The 25,728-nt window shown below is 35.9% G+C and overlaps 1 protein-coding gene and 1 pseudogene across 1 annotated transcript in view; one reads left to right on the top strand and one right to left on the bottom strand.

Annotated features, from left to right (window-relative positions):
- LOC148955424 (uncharacterized) overlaps positions 1–25,728 on the top strand; it is a 173,979-nt gene that overhangs the window by 122,223 nt on the left and 26,028 nt on the right. The window lies entirely within an intron of this gene.
- On the bottom strand, positions 10,430–11,136 carry LOC148955425 (uncharacterized; annotated as a pseudogene).

Below are 25,728 nucleotides of genomic sequence, written 5' to 3'. Positions count from 1 at the left end.
TCCGTTTGAATGAGCCTTCCGACGATATTCTACGACCACTGGGTCGATACGATCACCCCTGGAAAAAAACAACAAAAAAAAACACAAACAAACAAACACACAAAAAAACACGCATCAGCGATCTTTCTTCTGGCAAAAAATGCAAAATTCTACATTTTGTAGATAGGTGCTCGAAACCTCTACAGTAGGGTTATTTTATACATTAAATCTGATAGTACAGTTTTCATTTAGATTCGACAATTTTTAGGGGGTCTTTCCCTCTTTTTTCGAAAATCAGCCCAATTTTCTCAGGCACGTATTTTTTGATGAGTAGGGTTAAACTTGATGAAACTTATGTATTTGAAATCAGTATTAAAATTTGATTCTTTTAACGTATCTTTTGGTATCAAAATCCCGTTTTTAGAGTTTCGGTTACTATTGAGCCGGGTTGCTCCTTACTTACAGTTCGTTACCACGAACTGTTTGAAAATCACAAAGGCCGTTTAATTAGAATAAAAAGATCTTTTGAAAGTACTAAGAAAAACTTTACCGTAAAGAGCGAGGTATTGACGATAGGGTGAACCCCCTAATATATGTAATAACTTCTGTTAGTATAAGTTTTTCATGTTCTTCCTTACTTTCAGTTGCAGAAACTTTTTTTTTTTTTTTTTAATTTAATTTCTGATCGTTTTTTAAATAATGCTGGGAAATCCGGTACCCCCTTCATGAAAAATTCCCATCCCCATGCAAAATTCCTCTATGGAAAGATCCTCCCATGTAAACCCCTCCCCCAGCCCCCCCTACCAGAAAAAATCCACCCGGAAAATGTCTGTATCCTTTGCAATAACATATAGGCTACTATATGTAAACAATAGGCCCTGCCCCTCCCCCAGCCAATCCCATTTTATAGAGTTTCGGTTATGAAGGAGGCTGTCCCCACCTCAACGCCTCGCTCTTTACGCTAAAGTTTTTTTATTGTTTAAAAAAATAGAGTTGTGAGAAAGTCAAACTTTAGCGTAAAGAGCGAGGCGTTGAGGAGGGGACAGGGACAGCCCCCTTCATATACAGAATAATTTCTGCTCGTTTTAAGTTTTAACGTCGTTCCTTACTTTCAGTTAAAAAAACATGTTTTTTTTATTTAATTTTTGAACGTTTTCGAATTAATGCAGGTTTTGATTTTGGCTCACCGTACATGAATAATTAAAACAAAATTTGCATATTATATTTGGTTAAATGGCTTTCTCGAAACTTGTTTAATTTTATTTACGAACGTGTTTATTAGTAGTAAATATACGTAACTTAGAATTAACTTACGTAACGAACTTCTATATTCATAAATTTTTAACACGTATATTAGGGGGTTCGCCCCCTAGTCAATACCCTGCTCTTTAAACTATAGATCGAATTTTTTTTCCAGTTCTTTAAAAATGACCTCTTAATCACAATCAGTTGATCAGTTGAAAAACTTGTTTTTTTTTTATTTAATTCCTGATCTTTTTCTTTAATAATGCTGGGAAATCCGGCGCCCCCTTCATAGCAATGTCCCTTCCCCCATGAAAACTTCCTTCATGGCACGATCCGGCCCGATAGGGGCCGCCCCTCGCCTACCCCCCCCGCCCCGAACCAATCACCACGGACAAAGTCTGTATACTTCCCAATAACCAATACTATATGTTAACATTGAGTAAAGTTCATAACTTTCAGCCCTCCCCCTGGGGACTTTGGGGGATCAAGTCATCCAAAAAGACATTTTTATCATATTTTTCACCATGTTGAAGAAGATGGCTATCTCAAAATTTTGATCGGGTGACTTTACGAAAAAAAGAGTATGTGAGAGGGCCTAGTAGCCCTCCATTTTTTTTGCTCACTAAAAAAAGGCACTAGAACTTTTAATTTCCATTCCAATGATTCCTCTCAAGATATTCTAGGATCATTCGATCGATATGATCACCCCTGAAAAAAAAAACAAAAAAAAACAAACAAACAAACAAACAAATAAACACGCATCCGTGATCTTTCTTCTGGCAAAAAAATGTAAAATTCCACATTTTTGTAGATAGGAGCTTCAAACCTCTACAGTAGGGTTCTCTGATACGCTGAATATGATGGTGTGATTTTCATTAAGGTTCTGTAACTTTTAGGGGGTGTTTCCTCCTTTTTTTGAAAATCAGCCAAATTTTCTCAGGCGCCTAACTTTTGATGAGTAGCACTAAACTTGATGAAAATTATATATTTGAAATTAGCATTGAAATTTGATTCTTTTGATATATCTATTGGTATCAAAAACCCGTTTTCTAGAGTTTCGGTTACCATTGAGCCGGGTCGCTCCTTACTTACAGTTCGTTACCACGAACTGTTTGATTAAAAAAAAAAATCCCACAAAAGAAGTTTTTCGAAGACAACCAAATAGCTACATTCAGCCAAAGGCAAGCACAAATAAAGTCAAATTATAATTCAAGCTTAAAAAGAACATAAGCCACAATTAAGAAAGCAGGGAAACCTGGATCGAATAAAAATCAGAAAAGGGCAAAAAGTCTTCAATGTATTACTTATTTATTGTTTTTCCCCAGAACCACTTCACATGGAAGGGATGGCCGCAGAAACTTCGGAAGGTACTCATTCAATTGTTAATTGAGAATTTTAGTGTCCTTTTAAAGAGTCAAAGTGGTCAGAAGGCAACTAGCCCCTTCCATCCTGTGCCTGTTTTTAGCCGCCCTCCTTTCAAATATATGCGATTAAAATTCTGAAATATCATTTATGTTCTAAATAGTCTAACGGTCAAATAACTATGCCTCTAGGGATAACATAGCCCAATACATCCTGAGGCAAGGGCTGTAAGTTATACAAGTTACTCATTGTGTTTGATCGGGTGTTACCCCCCCCCCACCAAGGACATCGTATCAAAATCTTAAAATAGCTCTTTTCTTAACTATGCATAGTTAAATAACTATGCTTCTGGGGTGACATAACCCAATACAGACCATGGGGCATGGGCTATAAGTTTTGAAAGTTGTATATTGCTTACATAAAAGATTTGTTATTGCGGAAAGTGGAACAATTGATTCTGGCTCTCCAAAAAGGCTCGGGGTATTATTAAGGTGAAACTCTCAAGAAATGTTAACGGGGATGTTAAAAAAATGATGAAGAAATACTATATATTTGCTGCTAGTCAAAAGGGCGTATCATCTATACTTAAGGAACCGTTAATGGTGTTAAGTTGAAACTTTCTGGGTATTTTTAGAAGGATGTTGAAGAGTGATCTGCAGGCAGCCATCCTACCTTACCGCATTAATATGCCCCCCCCCCATCGACACTGATCCCAATTTTGGAAAAAAACATTTAGCTCAAAATAGTCCAGAGGTCTAAAAATTATGCCTCTGGGAAAGTCATGCCCCAGATCCCATCGGAGAAAGGATTGTAAATTATGCAGTTTACCCGTTGTTTATATGCAGGTTTTATTATTGGGAAAACAGGGACAAGTTTCGTCCTCGGATTATCCGAACAGGATAAGGGTATTTATGCGAAAGTTCAGTGGTTATAGAAAGGTGTGTTAAAAGAAATCAAAAGACACTGTGTGTATCCAGCTGACGGAAAAGGCGTATCTACAAAATTTCAAAAACATTAAAGGGTATTAGCTTGAGCTTTCATGGTCACTACTACTGCTACTGCAACAACAGCTGCAACTGCCACTAATATCGACTATGACTGCAACTAATTGCGTTTGCGACTACTTACGACCACTAATGCTCGTGACTATGACTGCAACTGTTTACGACTACTTCAAATTGCAATTAATTCCATAAAAATTTTAAGAGGATATTGACCAACATCAAAACACAATATATGCATGCTGGTTGTCAAAACGGTGTATCAGCGACATCTCAGGAACGACAGATGGTTTAAAGTTGAAGCTTTCACGTAGAAGAGTGATCGGAGGGTAGCTAGCCGCCTTACCCGTTTTAGATACCCTTCTGCATCCACACTGATCCAAGTTTTGAAAAAAGTGATTTTATTCAAAATAGCCCAAAGGTCTAAAATTCTGCCTCTGGGGAAGCAATACCCCCCAAAGCCCTTGGGGTGAGTATTGCAAATTACAATTTGCCTATTCCTTCAATCATCAATCATCAACCATTTTATTAATACTAAACTCTATTACAAACATAAAGAAAAATTATTTGGCCCATGAAGCTTGGCTTGTTGTGGGCCTTACAACACAATAATAAATTACTAAAACAACCATAAAACTCTAAAACTCTGTTGCATCTGAGGGTGCATACGAAGTAGAGAAAGTGGGACGAAAACCATACTGATGGTTACACTCATCAATTCGACGCGAAAAATAAAGCTTTTTGGCTGCACCTACTGAAGTCGTAAGTACATTTTTATAATGTTTATACTTCCTGTGTCAGATCATCCTTTGTTTTACTTTTACATGAAACCTTGAACAGAGACGCCTTCATATGTGTAGCATTGATCAGACCTATGGACATACATGGGCATTTGGGTATAGAATTCCTTGGTCTATTCCTAAGAGGAAAATGCTTATCTAACAGAGCTCCCATACGACAGACAAATAAACTTGTTGCACATTCAACATTATTAGCTTCAGGAACACTAGACAAATCATTACTGTGAAGACTAAGAATTAAATTAGAAATTTCTTTAGCTGTAAAAGTTCTAAAAGAAGATTCACCTTGCTCATTCACAGCAATCTCAGTTTTAGGCACAAAAAGTGATAGATAAATAGGGAAGTGATCAGACAGATCAGTGAAAAAAAGACCAGAACTAAACAATTTTGGAGAATGAGAAATGAAAATATTATCTATCAAAGTGGCAGAATTTCTTGTAGGTTCAACATGAGAAGGAAAAAAAATTGAAGGAAGTAGCCCAGAAGAAGAAAGCACATCAAAGAGATGGTCACAATCATCACTTCATCCAACATTTAGCATATTGCAATTCAAATATCCAAAAACATAAACACGTTTTTAGAGAAGGTCTCAGCACAAGAAAGCTGATTAAGTAAATCACAGAACAGATGTGTTGGAAAAGCAGGGGACTTATAAAACAAACAAACAGTATCGCATGCAAACTGGCTTTTCAGATCAATGACAAGAGAATAAACAGTCCTACTATTAGACACTACTGAAGTAAACAAGGATTCAAGGTCAGACCGTCTGCTAAATTCAATGTCAGATTTTATAAATACGATTTTATAAATGCCTCCTGAGCACTTTGTTACCATTCTAGGGACATGAATAGCAATATAACCATGCATTTCATAAGCTGTTAAATTGTCAGTATCTGATGACCATGTTTCTGTTAAACCAATTACATCAAAAGGGCAAGAATTATCAGACCACAAATATGATTTCAAACAATCCCACTTATCTCGTATCCCACGTATATTCAAACAAAATACATTAAAGCAACTATTTAAAGAGAGAGAAGGCATAATTTTATCACAAAAATCAATAATAGTGTGATAATTGCAACTAGAATTAACCATGGATTCAAGAAGAGGGTCAAGTGTGTGGGCCTCTTGTTTACCAGCACTACTTGGTTGCTCAAAGATAACTGATTTAAGAATAGAAGAATTCAAAAGAAAAAAAAAATCAGCCAGATTTACCACACATAACAAATGCACACAATATCTTCACAAATGAAAAAGATATCAAACAAGCAGGCTGAAATAGCAGAGGGTAAATTGAAACTAAAAAGGTGAAACTTATAGGCAACAAAGAAAAGAAAGAGAAGAAAAATAAACCTGCAAGACAAAGAACAATGACAACCTACAAAGCTAAAAAAAATTAAATAATAACAAACAATTACATGGACAAAGGCAACAACAAAATAAAGAAAAAGGCAAAACAATAAAGAAGCAACGAGAGGAAAGAGTTATCAACGGTTTATGGAATTCACTTAAAAGGAATAATGTAAAACAACATAAATGGAAGCATAAGCAAAACCATTAAATCATAAAGAATTAAGAAATAACAACAAAACGACAGAGCTAAAAGAGGGAAAATGGTTTATTTCAGTCCTGGGAGGGGCTTGGATGGGCTGTAGTTGACTGATGGAGAACATAAGCTTGAGAGGCCTCTTTAACAGTGATCACTTTACCATCAGAAAGCTTGGTAAGTATTTCTCCTCCACTAGACCATGTAGACCTCTTCCCAAGCTTTGATTTAGCATAGTTAAGTAGCTGAAGTCTAGGCTTTGTAAGTGACTCAGAAATAAAGACACCGCTACCTTGTAAACTTTTCTTTTCTCTAAGAATAAGCTGCTGCATTCTTGGACTGCAAAATTCCACAACAAGTGGGTGAGATTTCAAATCTGAGCCTTCTTTTCTAATTCTTCGAACAGAAACTTTGGCATTCTTAGTCAGAGAAATACCAGGAAATCTAGTGCCGCATAATCCAAGAAATTTGCTTTCAGAAGCTTCTGTGTAAAGGTGTTTTTTGAAACCAGATAGGATTAGCTGATTTTAAATTTTCATTTGGTCAAGCTGATTTCTCAGAAGATCCAAATTGAGTTGAATTGGTTTCAGAGATTTCTGCAGCTCTGACAAACATGAGTCAAGCAAATGAAGAGATGATTCTAGCTTTGACATCCTCTAATCATATCGTTTTAGTGATTTTTCAGCAAGCACATCAAAATCCATATTAAGACTATTGTACACCTCTTATTTAATAAGTTACATATTGGTAGCCTCAAAAGCATCAGGTACATGTCTAGAGAAAAGTTTTTTAATAGAGACCTCAACCAAAGAACCAACCTCATTAGACAGGGCCTCACTGACAACTTCTGCCATAGTAGGTTTAAGGTTTTGGTCATTAAGTGAATCTGCAATTAGCTTGTGCTTGTTCTTAAGGGTATTAATGTGTGAGGTGAGCATTGTAATCTTCTCATTAATAGCTTCAGATCTACTGTACTGGGTGGAGCAGTCTGATCTCATCTCTCTGTGACAAGGTGGTCTATAGCTCTTTTTTTAGTTGTCACCCATGATGTGGGCGAAAGTGAACTCCAAACTAGGCTAATCAAGCTACAAACTAACAGCAAAAGGCAAGGGATCTTCCGGCTGGCACTAGCAATTTTAAAAATGTTCTAATAACAGTGAAGTAGAGGTGTAGGCACCAGGCAGAAAAATAAAAAGACTGTACCTGGGGGGTCCCCAATTGCACCCCTGTGATTGGGGCTGCTAGGCTTGCCTGCCTTTTCCACTGGACTGGTAGGCAGGGTAAACCAGTTCTTCAGACAAATTCAATTTAACGAGAAAGTTAATGATGCCAGATATTACACTTAAACAAACAATATAGATTCCAATGTGCAAACTTTCAGGGCCACCACTACTCCGACTACAATTGCGACGACTTGCGTTTGGAACTACAACTACTTGTAAATGCAACTACTCCGGACTATAACTGCCGCTCTCTTGAGATTTTAACTACTTTCAATTGCGACTACTGTCATAAAATGTTGAGGGCGATATTAAACAAAACCAAAACACACCATATGCATGCTGGCTCTCAAAAGTACGAGATTAATCATTCAACGAGATTTTTTTTATCTGATACTGAACCGCGAGCAGTAGTTTTAAGATTCATTTTTTGTTTCCTCTGTAGGTTCTTCTTGAAATGGTGCCTCATTCAAGTTGATTAAATGCTGTGGAAGCCTGTTTTGTCCAAGCTTTTTGTTTATTTGCTTTAATTTTTCCTCGGTTTCTGCAGAGTAGCTAAGCTAAATTCTCTGTTATTCTGCTTCTTTTCCATGTTCCACAAAGTGCTTTTGCAAACTACCTAGTTTGCAAACGTCCTTTTTTTTTGTGCAACGTTTCTTTCCTCTGGTTCAGTGATTTTAAAGTGATTTTAATTTTATTCAAAATAGCCCAAAGGTCTAAAATTCTGTCTCTGGGGAAGCAACACCCCCCAAAGCCTTTGGGGTGAGTATTGTAAATTACAATCTGCCTATTCCTTCAATCATCAATCATTTTATTAATACTAAACTCTATTACAAACATAAAGAAAAATTATTTGGCCCAAGAAGCTTGGCTTGTTGTGGGCCTTACAACACAATAATAAAGCACTAAAACAACCATAAATATTACTCTAAATCAAACAATATATATGAAATAAAGATTAAAGAGAATAAACACTACCATACAGTAAAAAAAAAATTATAAAAATATAATAATAACGATATATAAGGGAAAAACACAAAAAGGAGAAACACAAGGAAAAGAGAAAACAGGGAAAATAAACGAAGGAGAGAGAAATTACTAAACTGGAAAGACACGACGAATAACTGCCTTTGCAGACAGAAATAACGGGACATCCGGTTTGATTGAATTCCATAATAGAATTGATTTATAAACAGGAGACCTCTGGGCTGCTGTAAATGAACGTTTGGGCAAAATAAGTCTACGAGAAGAACTACGTAAAAAAGTCGAGTACCTATCTGAGCCTGTCCGTGAAAAAAATTGCTGCAGAGGCGGTGGAAGTGTACCTAGAAAAGCAGAATGCGCTAAATAAAGATTACTTTTACCCACATTGTGATCCAGCGGAGCTATTCCAGTATCATTATAAAAATCAGAGGAAGGGTAAAGCCGAGGGAGAAGAAAAGTAGCCTTCACTGTCCTAGAGAAAGTGGGACGAAAACCATACTGATGGTTAGTTATGAGAGAATTTCCTGCAGTCGTGTTAGTACTAAAAACAAATGAAGAGAGTCTACGATACACTACTCTTTCAACAACCTTATAGATGACAGAAGAAGAGAAATGGGTCTATAGTTTGAAATTAGAGATGAATCACCTTTTTTATGCAAAAGTAAAAAATTAGCAACTTTAAAGAAATGAGTGAAAACACCAGAAGAAAAATAGAGGTTAGTTATGTGTGAGATGGGGTTAGAAATAAACTGACCAATTTTTTTAAGAAAATTATTACTCAAACCAAAACCATCAACTGAACGGCTACTTGGAAATAATACTATAAATTTCAATATCACTGCATGGGGAAAGGAAAAATGACTTTTCTGCTATGGGAAAACTACTTACTCTGCTCTTGGGTTGAATGGGAACTGAAGGAAAAGTGGGGAAATACGAATTGAAGGCGTTTGCTGAAGAATTTTTATCCACAATAGATCCATCAGCACTCCTGTAATGACATGGGGGGGACTGTTTGAGTTTTTTGTGAGAAATAGCTTCATCAACTACATTCCAAACCTTTCGCAAGTTCCCCTTACACTCATCAATTCGACGCGAAAAATAAAGCTTTTTGGCTGCACCTACTGAAGTTGTAAGTACATTTTTATAATGTGTGTATACTTCCTGTGTCAGATCATCCTGTGTTTTACTCTTACATGCAACCTTGAACAGAGACGCCTTCATATGTGTAGCATTGATCAGACCTATGGACATCCATGGGCATTTGAGTATAGAATTCCTTGGTCTATTCCTAAGAGGAAAATGCTTATCCAACAGAGCTCCCATACGACAGACAAATAAACTTGTTGCACATTCAACATTATTAGCTTCAAGAACACTAGACCAGTCATTACTCTGAAGACTAAGAATTAAATTAGAAATTTCTTTATCTGTAAATGTTCTAAAAGAAGATTCACCTTGCTCATTCACAGCAATCTCAGTTTTAGGCACAAAAAGTGATAGATAAATAGGGCAGTGATCAGACAGATCAGTGAAAACAAGACCAGAGCACTACTTGGTTGCTCAAAGGTAACTGATTTAAGAATAGAAGAATTCAAAAGAAAAGAAAAATCAGCCAGATTTACCACACATAACAAATGCATACAATATCTTCACAAATGAACAAGATATCAAACAAACAGGTTGAAATAGCAGAGGGTAAATTGAAACTAAAAAGGTGAAACTTATAGGGAACAAAGAAAATAAAGAGAAGAAAAAAAAACCTGCAAGACAAAGAACAATAACAAGCTACAAAGCTATAAAAAAATAAAAAATAACAAACAACTACAAGGACAAAGGCAAAAACAAAATAAAGAAAAAGGCAAAACAATAAAGAAGCAACCAGAGGAAAGAGTTATCAACGGTTTATGGAATTCATTTAAAAGAATAATGTAAAACAACATAAATGCAAGCATAAGCAAAACCATTAAATCATAGAGTTAAAAAACAACAACAAAACGACAGAGTTAGAAGGGGGAAAATGGTTTATTACAGTCCTGGGAGGGGCTTGGATGGGCTGTAGTTGACTGATGGAGAACATCAACTTGAGATGCCTCTTTAACAGTGATCACTTTACTATCAGAAAGCTTGGTAAGTATTTCTCCTCCACTAGACCATGTAGACCTCTTCCCAAGCTTTGATTTAGCATAGTTAAGTAGCTGAAGTCTAGGCTTTGTAAGTGACTCAGAAATAAAGACACCGCTACCTTGCAAACTTTTCTTTTCTCTAAGAATAAGCTGCTGCATTCTTGGACTACAAAATTCCACAACAAGTGGGCGAGATTTCAAACCTGAGCCTTGTTTTCCGATCCTTCTAACAGAAACTATGTCATTCTTAGTCAGAGGAATACCAGGAAATCTAGTACTGCAAAATCCAAGAAATTTGCTTTCAGAAGCTTCTGGATAAGGGTCTTCTTTGAAACCAATTAGGATCAGCTGATTTGAAATTTTCATTTGGTCAAACTGATCGCTCAGACGATCCACATTGAGTTGAATTGGTTTCAGAGATTTTTGCAGCTCTGACAAACCTGAGTCAAGCAAATGAAGAGATGATTCAAGCTTTGACATCCTCAAATCATATTGTTTTAGTGATTTTTCAACAAGCACATCAAAATTCATTTTAAGACTATTGTATACCTCTTGTTTAATAATTTACATGTTGTTAGCATCAAAAGCAGCAGGCACAAGACTAGAGGCAAGTTTTTTAACAGAGGCCTCAACCAAAGAACCAACCTCATTAGACAGTGCCTCACTGACAACTTCTGCCATAGTAGGTTTAAGGTTTTGGTCATTAAGTGAATCTGCAATTAGCTTCTGCTTGTTCTTAAGGGTGTTAATGTTTGAGGTGAGCATAGTAATCTGCTCATTGATAGATTCAGCTCCACTGTACTGGATGGAGCAGTCTGATCTCATCTCTCTGTGACTAGGTGGTCTATAGCTCTTTTTTGAGTTGTCACCCATGATGTAGGCTAAAATGAACTCCAAACTAGGCTAATCAAGCTACAAGCCAACAGCAAAAGGCAAGGGATCTTCCGGCTGGCACTAGCAATTATAAAAAGGTTCTAATTACAGTGAAGGAGAGGTGTAGGCACCAGGCAGAAAAATAAAAAGACTGTACCTGGGGGTCCCCAATTGCACCCCTGGGGTTGGGGCTGCTAGGCTTGCCTGCCTTTTCCACTGGACTGGTAGGCAGGCTAAACCAGTTCTTCAGACAAATTCAATTTAACGAGAAGGTTAATGATGCCAGATATTACACTTAAACAAACAATAAAGATTCTAATTTGCAAACTTTCAGGGCCACCACTACTCCTACAGGATTACAGGATTTATCATTGAGACCCTTGGCTTGTTCGAGAAGTGCCAGAGTAGTAATTTGAAACTTCAGTGAATGTTCAGTGGTATGTTGAACTAAATCAAAAGACACTATTTGCATTCAGGATATGAAAAAGGCGTATCTACAGTATTTTAGGAGCACATAAGGGTATTAACTTGAAATTGTCAGGAACACCACTACTGCTAATACTGCTACGACTGCGACTACTTGTGACTATGACTGCAACTACATGCGATTACTTCTACTTGTGAGTACTTCAGGAAATTTTTAAGGGGATATTGAAAAACATCAAAAATACATTATGTGCATGCAGTTTTCAAAAGGGTGATTAGCAATTTCTCGGAACTCCAGACGGTATTAAGTTGAAACTTTTAGGGCTTGTTGAAGGGGAAGTTAGAAAGAGGTTGGAGGGCAATCAGGCTTATTTAAATGTCTGCCTGAAGACTGATGAATTTTGATAAAGCCACTTTGTTAAAACAGTCAAAATCCTGATAACTATGCCTCTGGGGATACCCTGTTTCTAAAACCCCTGGCGAAAGGATTATAAATTCTGCAATTTGCCCATTGTCTACATGCAGGATTTAAAAGTAACAGAGGAATGTTTAATACAGGATGTGTCCGAGAAGGCTAAGGGTATAAGGCGGAGCTTCAAGATATGTTGAGGGGTATGTTAAACTAAACCAAAGACATAATGCGCATCCAAGTGTCCAAATAGTGTATCTGCAATATCTTAGGAATAACGGAATAACCTTATTCTTAGGAATAAGGTTATCAACTTGAAACTTTCAGGGCCACCACTACTCCGACTACAATTGCGACTACTTGCGTTTGGAACTACAACTACTTGTAAATGCGACTACTCCGGACTATAACTGCCGCTTCTTGAGATTTTAACTACTTTCAATTGCGACTACTGTCATAAAATGTTGAGGGCGATATTAAACAAAAGCAAAACACACCATATGCATGCTGGCTCTCAAAAGTACGAGATTTTTTTTTATCTGATACTGAACCGCGAGCAGTAGTTATAACATTCAGTTTTTGTGTTTCCGCTGTAGATTCTTCTTGAAATGGTGCCTCATTCGAGTTGATTAAATGTTGTGGAAGCCTGTTTTGTCCAAGCTTTTTGTTTATTTGCTTTAATTTTCCCTCGGTTTCTGCAGAGTAGCTAAGCTAAATTCTCTGTTATTCTGCTTCTTTTCAATGTTCCACAAAGTACTTTTGCAAACTACCTAGTTTGCAAACGTCCTTTTTTTTGTGTTGCATTTCTTTCCTCTGGTTCAAAATCTTTGACTGGAATCTACTGACCGGATCACTGGCATCTTATTACCTTGAGCGTTATGATACCCGTATTTATGTACCACCTGTTTAAGCTTTATATTCAATCATTCACGAGTCCCCAATATAAAACTGGTGGTAACAAAGTGCAGTATCAAAACTAGATTTATGAAAAAGTATTTTCTTGGAGGTAATTGCGAAAAAACTTAAGAACCAAATTATTCTTCTCAAAACCCTCTGCAAGTCCATGTTAAAACTATTAAACTTTTATGTATCGTTTTCTTAAAAAAAAATTGGAATAGAATTGCATGAAAAAGCTTAATTTAGAAAGCCCAGTAAAAAAAAGAAAGAAAAGAAGCCAACACAGCTTATAGTACTTGATCAGGGCAATAAATAGAAACCAAAAATCAATGTCCTTAAGTATCTGCGGTTGCCACAGAAACTAAAAATATTCAACATGTTAGAGATATCCTGGTGTTTTGCTATTTCGTTCCGCCTTAAGATAGAATAAATAAAAAAACAAGTTTTTTTTAACTCAAAGTAAGGAGCGACATTAAAACTTAAAACAAACAGAAATTATTCTGTACATGAAAGGGGCTGTCCCCTCCTCAACTCGCTCTTTACGCTAAAGTTAGACTCTTTCTCACAACTTTTTTTTAAAACAATAAAAACCAGGTGCAAACCTAGGGTTTTGAGTTGGGAGGGAGGGTATAAAAAGAATGTTCCGATAAAATCGTCCAGCTCTCCGACAAATGCAGACCTGTAAGCTAAATTTTATAAACGCCCTAAGTTCCAAGATGTCGACACTGCATGTCGACACCTTAGGATTTTGGGGGGAGTACCCCCTCTTACCTGCAACCCTGTCTATTTCCAATCTGTCCTACAATTTTTCACCGCAATACGAAAATGATGAGCCTTAATTATTTTTTTTTTTTAACAAAAACCGTAGGCACACAGTACTTGTCGTTACAATGGCTAAACTGATGCAGGGCAAACATTATGAGATGGCCATATTTCAAGTTTGGTGCTCTTGCATACAAGACAAAACTTGACATGCCTCCTTCTTAGACGTTCTCCTGTCACGGAAGGTCACATGTTGCAAGTTTTGACTCAACTGATCCATTCGATTTAAGACTGTATGTTAGAAAGGTAAACAAACAATCCAAGCACTTAATATTCTAGGTTACAGAAATTTTCAAAAGGGTACGAATTCGTAAGGTGGCCATCAAACAAATAGCAGTCATCCCCATCTCAAGGAAGACAAAAACGCAAAACTGGCACAATTTCCTAAGTTTATTTATTATTCTTTTTCCTGAACCCTCCCCCCTCCTTCCTAAAAAAACATATCTTCAAACGGTCATACCACAATCCCTTGAAGCGATATGCATAACAACTATCGATTGCCACTCTTCTTTGTTGTTTTGGTTTTTCTTGGTATAGTTTATATTCTTCTAAAAGAACACAATTTGTTAAAGGAATTGAAAGACAAAACATGAAGTTCCTCATTAAAAATAAGTATTCGACACATCAATTTTAGCTTAATTAATGATGCAGAAAAATTGACAAACAAGGCCAAACTTCCAAGACATAATAGACGTCTTAAATAACGGTTCCTACGCCATCAATACTAAAATGCATGCACTTCTGAAATAAAATCATACGTCCCAAATGAACTGTTGATTCCTTCATAATATGGATCATGAGATGCATAAGACTTAGTGTTTTAATTGAGTATTAACTAACCTAGCGGTGTATTTGTTACTCTTGTTATGACTGGCGCCATCAAGTATATATTTAAGAGGATTCGGTACCTTAAACATCATTTTGTGAGCCTCAACGTCGGCTGACAGTCACAAAGGCAAAAAATTCATTATACTCCCAAGGGACTGCTTATCATTGAAACCTATTGAGAACTGGTCATTTTATTATGAAATTTGATTGAAATACAATAAAATTGTGTCGGCAAAATTTTCAATCAAAGCGGGTTGCACCACAGAATATTTGAAGAGCAGTTAAATTAATCGAATGGCATTTCGTTTGAGGTGATTTTTAGCATTTTCCTAGCATGTATACTAGAACCTTTTTAGGGACAACCCTTTCCTGAATTTTAAAAAGAAAATTCTGCTCCGTTTGCTCAAAAAAGAAAATTTACACTTCATAATGATATACGTTTTCCTAAAAATAAATATATCTATCTCCGGCACAAAGCAAGAGAAGTTACAGTGTTTTTCTAAGATTTTCACGGAAAGTAGGTGTCGGTTTTTAGTTTTCTGCCATTTATTCGGATCTCTTATCCGTACTCTACAAGTTACGGCCAGACCACCCAATAAATCTTAAATAGTTTGGCCACACAAACTAAAAAAGCCTATAATGGACGAGATGGGTTGATTCTTTATGGCATCGAATCCACCTAAACATAAAAGGACGCAACATTTTTCTGGGCAGACGCTTTATTTTGACCTACAGTCAGGAATTTAGTTAGAGCAAATGGCTGGATTAAAAAATATTTCGGTTAAAAACAACAATTCACTATATTTTCTTGCAGAAATTGCTCTACCACTCCCTCCCCCCCCCGTTTTCCTTTTTTTAATCGAAACTTTGCGCAACGGCAGTAGAGTAGTAGGTACCATTTCTAAGGGTTTATGTTCCTTCCTATGCTATTCTACGGGGCCCCTACACCTTTTCAAAGAGAGTGAGTTTCCTCTCACACCTATGTCCCTTGGTACCTTTCCAAGCAAAGTGATCTTTTGAAACTATGGACGAGATAATGTAATGCAATCAGATTGGTTTCTGAGGCAACACCTATTTTTTGGATAATTGCCTTAACTTGAGAGTAGTTTGCTAAGAATGCGTCACTGCTAGTTAAAAAATTGGATGCTAAACTCAGAATTAATTGTTTGGCATATGGTTTTAACTCATTTTGTGTAAAAGCTAACTCTATTTGCAAAAAAGGGTAAGGGATTCGCGAATTGGACTGTATGACCGATATTAATTGAATAATAGGGAAAAAAACAGATCTAGCTAACATTTACGAATTGGATCATATGAAGGTGGAGAAGAAAAAGGGCTAAACTGATTACCAGTTAAGGTAACCCCGAAGGGCTTGTTAACCCAGGTAATTGGTTATAAATTTGAGACAACATTAGTCTATGAAAATAGTTAACGATGATAGAATGACATTGTGAGTTGACCGAGCTTTACCTCTCCGATGTGTTCTGTATAATACACAAGTGGTGTTTGAACAGTGTTGTCAATTTAAAATAGGATCTAACATTATAGTGTACTAAAAAGTTGATACTAAGAGAGATGTAGATAACAAGAAAAGAATTTTAATAATGAAATTCAGAACAACCCTTAGAAATCCTTGCAAATCAAGTAGTAAGGTGCGTGTATATCCCTCCCCCCTAACTTTTTGCCCCCCTTTTTTTTAACATGATATATTTGTTCAACTTTTTTTTTACCTCTCTTAGAATGACATGTAACATACTTAAAAGTAAAAGAAATCACATTTAATATTTTCCAAATTCAAAATGAAAATGATATAGAAATTTTAGTCGCAACTTTTACTATTAGAAAAATATTGTTTGTAGTAGTACTTTTTTTTATTGGACTAAATTTTTTTTTGGACTTCGAAATTATTCAACTTGTTTTTTTCACGTATCTTAAAATTACATGAAATATGCTTATGGCTCTAACAATTGTACTCTATGCTTGCTCAGAGACACGATGCGGCTTTTCCAATGGTACTCTATTGTAGCGATAAAAAAAATTGACTGTTTATACTAGGTATAGTACTAAATACTGACCGCGTCAAAGGCAATATTATGCCCAAAGGTCGTGAACTTACACCTTTTAATTTCTCCCATAGCGCCGCTTATAGAGCTGAAGATAATGCCAACAAGGCCTACGCCACCCTCAATTAATGAGAGAAAATGAAATATGTAGTCATATAAATGTGACCTCTTCTCTTCGAGATATCTGGAGATCAGATTCCTCTGGGAGCGCTACCTTAGAGACATGCAAACTAGTTAGCTATTATTAGGCTGAATCCAGAAATCTAAAATGAAATAAACACAGATAAAAAAAGCAATAGATTTATTGAAACTTGCATATTTAGGTGAACAGCAGTGGGTTACTTCAAATGACAATAACGGTGACCGAGATACAACATGAAAGAATTTAAGACTTCTGTCTGAATGGTCCTGGCTCTCAAGTACGAATATCTTCAAAAAGCACTTCTACCCCACTACCAAACGTAGCTCTTCAGTCCTGCGCTGTAAGAACTGGCTCACAATTGGCCCGAGTGGCCCCAAGGATGCGAACCTTTCGTCCAATAATTTCTTTTAAATATTTCTGATGATTCAAGCGTTCACACGGTTCTTACCATTTAAACTTCCTTAGAAATATCGAGCGTAGATTTTTTTTTGTTACTAATTATCTTAGCGAAATTCGAACGACTAGCGTCGTTGTTTGACTGAATCTAGAACGCAATTTCTCTTTTTGCTGATTAAGATTTTAGACTCTTGGAAGCGGTATTTGAACTCAATTAGGGGACGTTTAATTTCTGTCCGAGTTATCTTTAGAAGGATAGATTCTTGTATTTGAGATACATAGCATTTTTTTCTCGGTACGTTTTACCCTTCCCATCAATTAATTACGCCCCGTCATTAGTAATTGCTGGCTTTTGGGCTTTTTAAAATGTTCGCCATTTATTAACTATTTCTTCTACATATTTATTTTAAATTTATGTTCTGGCTTAATCAAGAGTACTAAACATTTTACCTATTACTTTTCTTTTTTTATTTTACGTCCCTATCTACATTTCATCTACCGGATAAGATTATTCATGGGTCTATGTTTGCTACTATACTAATGATTTTTTTTTAATTCAATTTTTACAAGGCTTTTTTTTTTATTTTGCTGTGTATATGGCATACTACATTCTATCTACGCTACAGTAAATGAATGGCATGATAATACTACATCTAATTCTACTTGAACGTCTAGCGGTACATACATGAATGATTTATAACAAACAATATTGGGTTTACCATATTCACTGGTAACATTAAAACACTTTCGCTATTGGGATTTTTGAGTTATCAAAGTTATTAGGAAGTAACATATGTAAATTCACATCTATTTCATCACCTTCGAGTCTTAAGTGTACTCCATCCTCCTGTTGTAAATTATTGTCCTTCACTCCTTTCGTCTTGGCAAAAATTTTGAAGCATTTACGTTATGGTTTCTTCATGGAACAGTTCGAGTCTGATTGTGTTCACACGACAAGTTTTCTCTAATTGTCAACTGGGAAATGATGATTACCACTACAGGTGTTGGCATATGCTATCAGGGTTCATTCTCACCTGCCCTTTTTTTTAAAGTTCATAGGGTGCCTTATCATTAAGGGGTCGAACACTGGGCGTGCGTTTATTTTCTTCTCAGCATATCATTTTTAGGATATTTTGAGGCATATAGAGAATGTATTCTCGCGTAAAATGGTTCATTTGTATCTTTTATAAAATTGTTAGCTCATGGCTTGCGTCGATTAACCCTTGCGGTGATTCCTAGGTTAATCACGGGGTAATTGAAGTTTGGATTTGTAGCGGGTTGACATCAAACTATAGTGACTCTTTCAACATATTGTCTTTAATTTCAACTTCGAATATCTTCAAATATCGTTGAATATCATTTAACTTCAAATATCATCACTATACAGTCAAATGATTCTGGGGTCCATAATGATTATCAAGGGTGATATTTCTGTATTTATATCTTGTACTGATCGATGGGGTTCTCAGAATTAAACTTCAAATTGTCTTTACTTTCAACTTCAAATATCTTCAAATGTATTTAAATATCGTTTAACTTCAAATATCGTTAAATATCATTTAATTTCAAATAACATCACTATACAGTCAAATGATTCTGGGGTCCATAATGATTATCAAAGGCGATATTTATGTATTTATATCTTGTACTGATCGATGGTGCTCTCAGCATTTATGTGATTGTATAGTCCGATAAGGCACTGGACACAGAGATTCAAATATAATGTTACCTGATACGAAATACGGTTTGTGGTCGAAGAAACAATGATCCAAGGTAATTGTTGTTTTTGTAGACGAAGCTTGGATGAAAAATCCCTGGAGTCTATGGTGAGTACTCTTCGTTGGTTGAGATATGATGAAAATAGATGCTACTAGGTTGTATCTGTATTTGGCAACTCATTATAATGCTCAATATCCAATGTTTCCTTCCACTTCTTGTAATAAAAATAACGAGGCAGAATCACACGTTCTTTGAAGTAAATACTCATAGTACAAATAAGTCACGCATTAATTGGGTACATAAACCCCACGCTACGGGACAGAGTTAAATAAATACACCGATATTAGTACTCACAACAAAATTTTTTTGTTTTGGTTATAATAAAACGACATAATTCCCATTGGGAAATCTAAAACAGAGATGTCTTCAAGTTTGTTTTGAGAATGGAAACATCGATAAAGGGCTTATATAATTCTTCAATACTTATTAAATAAACATAATTTACTCTACGTTGTTAAGTTTAAGGTCTAATTTTACAACATATTTCATGCCTGCATTGTTCACGCATGTCCGTGCTGTCTAAGAAACACATGTTGCAGCGTCATAATCACACGGTTTTACGTAAACAACACTACAATGAGGGAACGAGACATAGCAAGGACGAGTGGAAACTTCTATACCCATTCGTTTTCTAATGTCTTCCCTATTTCTTGGCTTAGACGTTCTCATTGGGTTTCGGGTTTGACCTCTGCATTTCAGCTGTTTCCCCGTGTTCTTCTCTTGGTTTTGGCCTTCTTAGTCTCAGGATTTTTCCGTAATTACAAGTCAATAGGGTTCTTATGGTCAGGGAAGTCGCGAATACGAAACATACGGCCAATAATATGTTCCACCAGAAATTGGTCGAGAACAATCCGTATCTATTATCTACATACGTTAATCTTTGGTCTTCATTTGTAAATAGGGGAATCTGCGAATCTAATGCTTCTCTTATTTTTGTAAGCCTTATTTTCCCTTTATTCTTTTCTATTTTTGACCATATCGACGATTTTATTTCCTCGTTTTGTAAATTGGGAATAGTGTACGACAGGTTGATCGCCTTGAAGTTAGTTATTTTTGGACTTATTATCATTGTGCTCGTGGTAATTAACGGCGTTCGGACGGTTGACTCTTTAGTTACGAGTCGACACCCTTGTTTTATGGTTATCGTACCCACATTTTGTAACAGTAATTCTGTTTTGTAACTTGGGTCTATTCTTTCCGTATTATTGTAACAAGACAAAGTTCCAACAGTTTCTCTTGGAACAGGGAATAACCAAAGGTCATTTCTAAGGTGTATGAATATTTCTCGCTTAGTGCTTCCAATCACGGCTTCGCATGAATTCGGTGTTTCTTCCTGTTTTGTGTCTTTCAAAAATATATCTAACATACAGGATCCATATTTGACATTATAAATAGGTAACGTAAGTTGGCATGCTAAGTTTTTGAATGGTACGCACTCTTTTAAGTCTTGTGGATTGGCTAGGGCATATTTTCGTCTATCTTGATCAACAAGCAAATACTCTGCTTCAGGCGTGATAGTCATAAATGAATTCGTCTTCTTTATGTTAGCCGGGAAGGTCGAGATTTTGTACAGGTCGTTAACGGATTGTTGATTTTTCAATGGAATTGTTACTACTACGAATAGCTGTTCGTTTATTTCCGTGACGTGGACCTTTAATTTAATATAGTAATGGAATAAATTTGATACTTCTGGCTCTACGGACAAATGTAAACCAAACGTTAGGCGCGTTTTTATTTTGTCTAACATATTTTTTAGGCTAGAAGGATCTACTAGGTCTTAGGACAAAGTTCCTCCCGTGAGGGCAAATAGTGCGAACTCGAACTTGCTGACGTCTGTCGCCAAATTTAGTAGTAACAGGGTAATTGTATCGAGTGAAACCATGGTTAAGCTTGCGTCTATTACCACACGGTCCACTTCATTCCTTAAGTAATTCATTACGTTTATAGTTTTTGAGATTCTTTTTGATATCATATCAATTTTATCTCTCTGGTAATTTGCTACGCTGGCTTGTATCTCCTGAACATGTAACGGTACGTTCATGACCTTAGTCAACTTTCTTATGCGTTCCGTCAGGCTGTTTTGGTCTTATTCTGTTGTTATACTGGAAAGGTGGAAAGCGACTCCTCGGATTATGGTACTCGTGTCTGAAGCCATACTATATTGATTTCTTCGAAAAATTACTTTAAAAATCTTCTCGAGGATGTGTTTAAACACTTTTCCGTCTGTTGTAAACGATGCCAACAGGTCTTGTGACCTTTGTCTATATTGAATCAAATAGAATTGATGAGATGAAATTTTTTAGACACATTTCTCATTCAGACTGGGTAACGGTTGTTCCTCTTTCATTGCGTAATTTTCATCGTAAGGTTTTCCTTTCCCTGCAGTCAGTAATTTAGTGTTTTGTATCGATTTTGTATTCGCAACGTCTTTCGCTAAGTATTCCATAGTATGCGCCAATCTTTTTCCTCTGTCTTCCTCAGTGCTTGTTCCAAGTGCGATGTCAATTCCTGTCCTTTTCTCATCAAGGTCATCTATTATGAATTTTGATTTTTGTTTGGGTACAACTGAAGTTGGAAACTCTTTATTATCTTTATTATGCAGTATCTTACTGGCCTGTAGTCCCTTGTTCGATCTAAGGTATTGAAATATCGATTCCTTGAGTTCATTCGTGTTTTTTTCTAGTCTTGTTACTTGTTGGAACAAGGTCTCAAAAGGTTTGGGGTCCAATTTCATAAGAATTTTCCATGCGTTATGGCTAACTAGCAATGAATTTTCATGCTTGAATATTACTCCATGTTTTACAATATCTTGGGCCACTGCGTGAACGACGAGGATTAGGAGGATATTCTTAGGCCTCATCTTATTGTTTGTTTCTAGAATTAATTTATCATTAATTGTACCCATTTTTTGCAAAATTCGTTTGTTTACTGCTTTCTTATTATTATATTTTTTTTTTCCAAAGACACTTTAATTTTTACTTAGGTTATTTCTTATTATGTAATCATTTTGTGGCATTGGCCAAATAAAACTGATTTGTAGGCGTAAAACAGAATAAATATTTTTATGATTAGATAGGTTAGGAAGTAAAGTTAGGACTTCCGAGCTTAATTCTGGTCGTGATATACCTCTATGACTGTTTGAGATATAACTTTAAAGCGTAGCTAATAATAGCTATATAATTAAATTTTACATTATACTTCACGAGTTACGAACATAAGAATAGGCAAGCGTGCAGCAAATAGTTACGCTTGTATCTCATTTCATGTGTGGGGCCATAATAATTATAATCTGCACTAAGAAGAAATAGTTTATGTATACGAGGTTAATTTTTTCCTGACTAACCAACTAATGGGTAGTTTTGAGCTTAGAATGTCCTCTTACTTTTCTTGTTATTATTTTTATAGGCGTTTCTTTCCCTTTGGTTAGTTTTTATACGTTTCAGGAATAATTTAATACCGAGGGAATTGTATTCTTCAGATTCCGGGTCAAATAAAAATTGTTTGTAATATTGAATTTCCGCCAAAGGATGATATATGCATTCATATTTGAGACATTGGGGATTTTGTTCGAGGTTATAGCAAATTTTGGGGGCTCTGCATTTATAAAGGAGTAATAAGTCTGTTTGAGTGGGTCCCCTGCAATAGAAATACTTGGTATTGAGGTTCTTTTGTGGGCGACTTATCAATAATTGTAAACAGCCAAGTTGCTTTGCGCTTCTTCTCCTATATTTTGTTTTGACCTCCCCTCTAGCCGGACGATACTTGGGGGAATTTGCAAGCGCTAAACCATACTTATAAGTGTGGGGTGCATACCCTTTAAGGTTGTAGGTTACATCCTATTCTTTCTCATATATTTGATTTCCTTGTTCGTCCACGACTAACATAGCTGCCGAATATATAATGTTTTCCTTTGCGTTCATTATGCTAGTGAAATCAGTATCAATTATCGCCCTTCGAGTAGGTTTTGAATCCATTGTCATAATCTGATACTGTTAGCAATTTGAATATTGTCCGATTTTTCAAATATAATATCAGGAACGCACCAAAAAACAAAGAGTCAAAGGTTGTCATGACTTCGAATTTCTATCTGGGAGTCCAAAAAAACTTGGTCCCAATATTTAGATTTGAGTACACAACATATTGCTTACTTGGAGATAATTTCCATAGTTTATTTGTAGAATATAAGTTGAATTCCATAGAGGAGTATGAATTCGAAGTTTGAATATCGTCGATTCACATATAGAATCGACGATATTGACTTCGAAAACACGACCTCCCCTCTCCATAATATAAGTTCCGTTATTGATCTCAATAACTGGGTACATTATAGGTTATCCAGCTTATTAATTCACATTTATAAGGTTTTAGTTGATTTTCATAAGGGATTTGAAATTTTTCTTTACATTAATTAGGGATATTTCCATCTGTCAGGTTTTTTAACCGTTCTGCCTGACTGTGTCGTTATTTTATCCTCTGTTTCTTGCGGTTTTTCTTTTTCGGTTTTTCTAGCGAAATAAGGTCAAACTTTTTGTATTGTTTTTTGAAAAATTATTGCCCTTTTAATTTAGTTTGTTTCCCGTGTGCGGCTGCTGAGGTCAGTCTTGATTTTCCTATTTCTTTAGCTACAATATGGTCTGATTCGCCGTCAGACTCTTCTGAACTGGTTTCCAACGAATCCGGATTAGAACTTTTAGAGGTGGCACGTTTTGAGGTGTCACCTGCCCTTCCTTCGTAAATTTCTACTCCTCTGGAAGTAGAAGGTTTATTCTCTAAGTCCTCGCCTTGAGTTTTCAACTTGGGAGATTTGAAAGATTCTTGAGAGCTTTGGGAGGAATCAAGAGTTTTTTCGGGGTTCCTCCACTGTTTGAATGCCATGTCTTCAGGGGAATGGGGCATTTTTTGCACTAAGGTTTTCCTCCATGAAGTCCATTGTTTAGGTTTGACCTTGGACACAGTTATATCATGATATTGACCTTGCTGGTCATCTTTGGGAGTTTTATTCTCGGGCAATGTACTTTGAGCCGTTTTTATGGGAAAATTTATTAAATCCATGGTTTCTCGCAGGTTTGTTTTAGTTAAATCTTTGGGAGGAGCTTACTTTATAGTAATACCGGGGGTTTCTACAGCTCTGTTTAATTCTTCCCGTAAAGACAGGGGCCTTTCTATTGGTGGTGCAGGGGAAACCATATCGTCTAGAAATCTTTTGGGGGGACAAGGGGTCGAAATTCTATCGGGGAAAAATTGGGTTTTTGGAGATATTGTATAATCTAAATCTACTGCGCTCGCCGATGAATAACTTTTTGGACTTTTTGGCGTTTTTATTTCAGGAAAAAATCCTGGTATTAGGGATTTTTTCTTAGGAACAACAAGATTTTTCATAGCTAAAAATTCTTCAAAGTTTTCCTCATCACTGTCATTCTCGAAATAGTCTTGCTTGAAATTAAGGGGTTTTAGCTCTGCCAATCTTGACCTAGGGGGCTCATTTTCTGCATCTGACGAATCAGTAGAGGAGGGATGTGATACCCATCTCTCTGGAAATTTGGCTCTTTTTATTCGGCTAACATGCGTCTTGTAAGTGTACCGGGAGTAAAACACGATATATTTGAAATACCAAAATAAAGTTCCTTCTTTAATTCGGACTCCTATAATTAAGCTAAATCTAGTTTCAAAAAGGAAAAAGTCCTTAATCAGCAAAGAAAAGAAACTGCAGTCTTTGGATTTCGCTAAGACAGTGAGCAATAAGAAAAGTGCTACGCACAATATTTTTAAGGAAGTTTAAACGATAAGAACCGTGTGAACGCCTAAATCATCAAAAATATTTAAGACGTATTATTGGACGAGGGTTCGCGTCCTTGGGCCACGTAAGCCAATGGCAGGCAGTCCCTATAGCGCAGGACGAAAGAACTGCGTTTGGGAGTGGGGTAAATGTGTTCTTAAATTGTAATGTTAAGTTAGATCTAAAAGAGCTCGTACCGCAAATAATCTCGGTCACCATTATTGTCTTTGAAGTGACCCACTGCTGTACAACTAAGCATGTAAGTTTAATAAATCTATTGTCTTTTTATATGTGTTTGTTTCTCTTATATGTCTGTATTTATACTATATAGCTAATTAGTTCGCCATATCGTGTGCCAAGAAAAACTTCTATTGCTACACATGGCTCGTGTCGAAAATTGGAGGAAAACTGCGAACTAATTAGTCTATTTAAACTCTGTAATTTAAATTTAATTTTCGGAGAGATACAGACATATAAGAAAATTGATTAGGCCTATAACCGCTAGGCTACGATAGGAAACCCCTTATATCTAATAGGAGATAATAGCCTACCCCAAAATAGGTTAATTAAAATAATAAATTTGTTTTAAGATTGATATAAACGCAAAAAAAAAAAATTGAAATATTGTATATTGTAACAGAAATGGCTTTGTCAAAGGAGGAAGGTAAATGGACTTCGCTTTTAGCTGCTCTCGAATTAGGAAAACTTCGAGCAGCTTTGCTTTAAATTTGGCTATTATAAATAAATTTTTAACCCCACAAAGAGTTGGTTAAAATATAAAAAATGGATAAAAGGCTAAATTAATAATTTTAAAATGAGAAAAAAAAAAAAAAAAAAAAAAAAATTATTAAGTTTTTAAAAAGTATAAGCAAGTGTATAATTATTAATTTTTTTTTTGTTATCAATAAATGAAATGTAGTATTGCAGTATATTAATAAATAATAAAGTATTTGTACCGTGAATTGAAAGAATTAAATAAAAGATAATACGGAAAGAAAAACAAAATCTAGCTGGACCGATGAAACGTTGGTAGAAACAGAAGAATTTTAGGCAT

The sequence above is a fragment of the Artemia sp. Qi Xiang Cuo genome, chromosome 2 (genome assembly GCF_049724085.1).
Source record: "Artemia sp. Qi Xiang Cuo chromosome 2, ASM4972408v1, whole genome shotgun sequence".
In the NCBI taxonomy this organism is placed as follows: domain Eukaryota; kingdom Metazoa; phylum Arthropoda; class Branchiopoda; order Anostraca; family Artemiidae; genus Artemia; species Artemia sp. Qi Xiang Cuo.
Note: the sequence above shows the minus strand (reverse complement) of the source record. Positions and strands in the feature narration are given on the sequence as shown.